Raw genomic sequence first — 6,306 nt, forward strand, 5'->3', positions numbered from 1 at the left:
TTTGTTATTGTCCAAATAGTTTTTTTTTTTCATTGTTTTACCTTGTGAACACTGTACAGTATGTTGTTGGTTGACTACTTAGATGTGCCATTGCACTATAATGGCACTCATTTGCAAATCAAACTGAGATGAGTTTTATTTTAAAGACAGTAATGTAGTATATGGTATTTTCATTTATTTGGCTTATACCAAACATATCCATTTTTGTAGTAGTAGTGGCCGATTTGAAGAATACATTTTGTCTCTAGTGCATGGTTCTGTTTTGACCCAAACAGCCACAATCACTGTGAAGGCCTTATCTTGGCCTCCATGGACTTTAAAGCCCCACTTTGATCATCTTTTGATCTATTGTAAAAGCAATCCCAGCTGTATTTAATTATGACTATGCCATTTTTAGCATAAATCAAAAAATCTGTGTCGACAAGACACAGTTTCTACAGAGCAGCGGGGTTTATAAGAAATTTGCCTTCAAGTTGTGGCCGGGTTTCTTGGGACGGTATATAGCAGCTAACACTTCCCATCATCCCTTTCTTTGAGCCAGATGCCAGCTTGGATGAGGAAAACAAAGAGATACATGGATCGTTTTGCTTGCAAGTGGACGCATTGGAATGAAGAAGAGCAAGGAACCTGCGGCCCACTGATTGTGTTTAATACGCAACAACTACAAGGTGTTACTACATAAAGATTGTAGTTGTACTAAACAGCATTTTTCCATCTGCTCCTGATTCACCGCAGATTAAAGAAATAAATACTCAGTGATGCAATTTTCAATCTTAACTTTTTTTCTTAACCTGCTTCAGGTTGACCTCAGGTCAATTCATAGCTATTGTTAACCATCTATTGACAGAATGTTTTGTTTACCTCTTCTGTCATGATCTCACGAGACTTCAGACAGACCCAAGCGCTGGAAGCAAATTCAGAAACGTGAGGCAAGTAAGAAAGGTTTAATTCACTGCAGGTAAGTGAATGACAGGATTCTTGATGCGACGTGGCAGCTGACTGGAGGTCACACCCGTGGTGATAATTCCTGTGAGTGGATCGAAGAGGAATAATTAGCGTGGCAGAACTTGGCAAGAAGAACATGAGCTGACCAGACTATGCACCTTGGGAGGAACAACGAACTGGCGTAGAATGCTGGTCCTGGATCTCCTTAAGTAGGCGGAGGATTTGATGAGGTGTGTGGAACCAGCTGGTCACGTCCGGAGCTATTTTAAAAATAAGCATCAAGATCTAATATTTGTAGAAAAGTGTGATATAAATATGTAAATAAAGGTTTGATGAAATGAACTGTTTTCAAATCATTGTGTATGCATGTAATGAGCTTTTACCTTATACTATTACCAATCCTTTTTACTTGGTGTGTCTGTCAGACGAGTTTAAGATAAACCCAAGTCTTGATGTTGAAAAGCTGTGATTGAGCAGTGATGTGATCAGCAGTCACATCTTTCTGCGGAAAACTCAAAGCATCACTGCAGCAGTAAACAAGAAATCTTCACCTGGAACACTGTTCAGAAGGATTGACAGATCCTGTTAGCCTCTTTTGACCATTCAGACAGCCACCGACCTCATCCTGGGGAAGGCTTAGCTCATTTTAAAGGCCTTTACATATTCACCGACAGCATCATTCATACATGAACTTCATCTTTTCATCTGCGGAGGAGCTCTGCTGCCAGGTGTAGTGGCAGCCTTAATCGCACATGATTATGTAGTTAACTTGAAACCCTCCAGCAGATGTTAAGGGAAATGAGGTTAAAAGCAGGTGCATCGCTGGCATAATCAAGTAGACTGCCTCCCACACATGCAGCACCAGAGGCGAGATTACAAAATCCCTGCCTCCTACCCCTCTCCTCTGGGGTACTGTCTTCTCTCTTAAAGCAATAAATTGCAGAGGGAGGTGAAAGGAAAAGAAAATGAAGCTCAGGGATGGACAGTCGTTGCAAAAGGTGGGGGTATTAATGCAAAGCATTGTTGAAGGCCTTTGGAAAATTGGATCGCTTTATAGGACTGATTCGAATGAGCTAGAATTTACACACAAAATAGCTTTGAAGAGAAAATCTTAGATGGTTGTCTACTCAAGAACCTGCAGGGATTTGAGAGCCCTTTGCTGTGGGGTTTATTTGAGTCCATTTCTTGAGAAATCACCATCAGTGTCAGCATCTCACATAACCCAGACTTTGGATAATGTTCCAATAAGTTGGGTTTTCAAAGAACATTTTGATGAGACACGAAGGACCAATGTATGAAAATATGCAAAAAAAAGATTACGTATTTAGGGATTAAATTTACGATAATATTCCCAATTCTGTGCTTAGTTCTGAGTCAGCTAACAAAATAAAAGAAACTTCATTCAGACTCGATGTCTTAATGCACAAAACTGATCTGTTGGTCAGGATTGTCCTTCGAGATGTTAGTTCACTTCTTTGTTTATTTCACTTGGATCAGACTCTAGTGTGAATGGATTTGAAACAGAATAACACAAAATCACTTGAAGTTTTTGAACTTGTCAAAAGAAACAGAAGCAAAGGCAATCGCATTCATCAATAACAATAGATTTTATTGTAATAATAATGTCTTAATTATTTCACAATATGTTTTTTTTTTTTTTTTTAAAGGGAATTATGCGTTCACCAAAAAGCAAATTTTCAATTTTGTTGTGATAGTGACAATGACAAATGATGGATGGATGGATGGATGGATGGATGGATCTGGTAAGACCCAATGTGCAGAAGACCAGGCTTTGTGGCAGAAACTTAAACAATCAATGAATACACTTTAAAAATGAAAAAAAAAAAAAACATAAAGAACCATAAAGGTGACAAAGAGATAGCCTGACCAGGGAAGACTGAAAAGCAGATACTGTTCTTAAATACACGAAAGACCATTACCAAGAATCAAGACAGGTGTGAATGATTAGGACCCCAAACCTGATGTGACTGACAGATGGAAAACAGCAAACAGAACATGACAAGAATCAAAGACAACTCAAAAACCAAACTTTTCTATCTATCTATCTATCTATCTATCTATCTATCTATCTATAAATGTGAATTTTCTTCATTTTCTAGTATAATAATCTCAAATGTTAGAATATCATTAAGAAAAGAAAGAAGAAAAAAAACAAATCTGTAACTGAATGCGCTTAAATGTTTTACAGGAATAAATATCAGTTGTGGTTTTATTTCCCAGTTATAATTATATGCTTTACAAATCCACTTTTGAAAATTAAGCTTTGTCTTTGTGGTATTTAACTGTGGATATAAATAAAGCCTATTTCCATTTCCCATCAAGGAAGACCTCAACTTCCTCCTCTTATATAAGAGTGGGTGTTTGGTCTGTCTGCTTGACCATGAATGGGCCTTTGTGTTCACAATTCAGGCTGTGTCATTGATTTCACACGCGCCTGCGGCTTGAAGTGACTGAAAGCAAATCCTGATATTTTCTTAAATGGGACTTGTACAATGGATCGGTTGACAGCCATAACGCAGAAATGCTAAAGCCACTGTTTCGCTTTGAGGTTATTTCTTAATGCAGTGGAGGAGAACCCTTTGTCTCACTTACTATGCACCGAGGAATTAAATCTTTTGCTTCATTGAGCACATTTATTCATTTATTTATTTATTTTTAGCTGCCCAACAAAACATGGTGGGGAAAAGAGAGAAGAAGCAAAAAATCAGTCTCAGAATGTCCATCTCCCACTCTTCAAAGTAACTTAGTTTAATTTTGGTCATTAAATCTTCAGATACTGAATTTTCTGCACTAAAAGGTGCACTTAAAAGGCTTCAGTAAAAAAATAAAAACAAAAGATAGTACACCTTATTATTAGGTGTGTCATACATATGGATTCATTCTGATTGGATTAATGCTGATGTTTAAATGATCTTGAGAGGTACAAGACGCTTTGTCAAAATGCCATTCTGCTTTTATTAAGTATTGCAAACAATGTTTGTTGATATTTTAAATATGTTACTGCACTTAACATGTCGCGGTGATGGACTGTTTTTTTTCTTTTATGCATTACTAACAAGGTTGGAAGTTAGCATGGTCAAAGTAACATTTGTTTTAGCAAAATCTGTGTGTTTTTCTGAGTTGCAAACATGGTGGAGAGTTACAGGTTTTGTGAATAGGCTAAGGCGGCTAATGTCACTAATGTGTAGCGTGTTACAAACAAGTTCTATAGAACTTCGGTCCCCTTGTGGCAGCATTGTCAGATGCACAAGTGCACATGTGCTTAGCACTTTTAACACAATCATGCTGGTATGCAGTAGCGATGCAACGATTCGCTTTCAGTTTGGTTGGTAACTTACAGTTTGGTTTTAGACTGAGAATTGTGGCATCCTCCGTGTATATACCTTTTTATTCTCAGGCCTATAAAGCTTAAATGTTGCATATTTGAACATGTGCATGAATTTAAATTCACAGGTTGATTTGTATTATGTACGCGTAAGAAAACTCTCAGAGTTGCTCATCTGCAAAGTTTGAATCAAGATACAAAAGTACTTACATCAAAGAAATACAATAAGAAATAGCTTTTGCCCCCTTTTCTGTAAACCAAAAATGAAAAAAAAAATACTTTTTGGAATCCTGAAATAGAAAATGTGTTGCTGAATGGAAAACATTAACAGAATTGATCAGAGCTGTAAGTTCAGGGATTTTGCAGATGTGAAAAAAGAAAATATAGGGCAGAAAATCGAAGCTGCTTCGAGCATCGACAGTGAAAACATTGGAGCGCAGGTCCTGCTTAAAATGTAATATGTGAAAAAGTAACCTGGAGGTGTAGATCTTACATGAAACGTTTGAGAATTCTTGCTTTGCTGCTAAAGATTTCTCTTAAAGCTTTGGGGGTCGTTTGGGGGTGTGGTATAAGTCCACGTGCAAGGTCTGTGGTTCAATCGTCCTCAGTCTTAGCATTTAATAGACACTGGGGAAAATATGATTGCTTATTTGTATAGGGTTAAAAGAAAGATTACAAATTAAAAAACTGGCAAATGATATTTTGATATTGCATGGTACTATAAAAATGCAACAGTAAAAAAAAAACTGTTGGACTATGTACTTTTATTTATAAAAGTTTTTTTTCCCTCTACATTCATTGGTTTAAATTATAATATTAAAATAAAGACAATGTTATGTGCACATTAGTTTTAGTTAAAATCATGTATGTATTGCAGCTTTAAGAAAACACAAGGCTCATGAATAGAGGAAAAAGAGTCAGTTATAAATGATCTGTCACAGCATAGACAGAACGTACAGTAAATGCTGCCAATGCTTTGACTTGTCATGCTTCATGTATGTGGAAAAATAAATCACCCCCACTGGAAGTCACTCATCCTGATAGACTGCTGACCTTTTTCTTTCCTTTCTTCCTCTCTGTTGTTAAAGATGGATTCTGCAGGGGAAGACAGCAGGTTTCAGAGTGAGCCCAGACTGTGCCCTTTCGCTTCATTCATCCACACATGTTGTCCTCTTCTCTGCACGAGTTGCAAATTAGATCTGCACCAATCCTCTAAGACCTGGTGATTTTCTTTTTTTTTCCTTTTTTATTCCTGCTTTGTTTAACAAATGAAACAGGCCAGTTCAGAAGCAGGACAGGAACAACGGAGCATGTTTGTTTGTACTGCACCATGAGATGGTCCAGTTCTTCAACTTCATTGAGCTGCACATGCTGCTTTCAACACTGCAAGTGAAGAAATCACCTGCTGGTCTCTACCTCCAAGTTACTGACCACAGGCTTCTGAACGTTTGGAGACCCACTCTGATGAAAAACATGTTTTGGGTATTTTTAACATGTTCTTGCGGTATAATTTTGATGATGGAGGACATCTATAAATAAAAAAATAGGCTAAAATTTACATTCCTGAGTATTTTTTATCTAAATCATTGTGAATCAGGAGCAAAATAAAGCTGTTCGGAAAAGTTTTTATTTGTTGTGTAGAAAATACGCTAGGTGGGCTGCAAGCTTCTGTTCTGATGCATCTACTTGCAGACAAGTAGATCCATGTTTGTCTGTTTTTTCCTTATCTGAGCTGGAATCTGGATCTAAACCAATATTTCTTGCCATTTCCGTTGCACCTGTAGTGTCGGGTTTGGGTTTTGAGTGGCTGTAAGCTAGCAGGAGAGCATATAAACAGAGCGCTCTCAGCAACTTGCAAGGTAAAGGGGGTCAGGCTGCTCCATGCCATTGGTCCTGCCCAAAACTCAGATGCATTTTCTTTATAAATTACTGATGCTCTGTAGAAACTATGTCCTAGAAAATTAAAAACTAAAGGTTTTTTATTTTAGCTAAAAACAGTATAATCATATTTGAAA

Source organism: Oryzias latipes, chromosome 10 (assembly GCF_002234675.1).
Source record: "Oryzias latipes chromosome 10, ASM223467v1".
NCBI classification, from domain to species: domain Eukaryota; kingdom Metazoa; phylum Chordata; class Actinopteri; order Beloniformes; family Adrianichthyidae; genus Oryzias; species Oryzias latipes.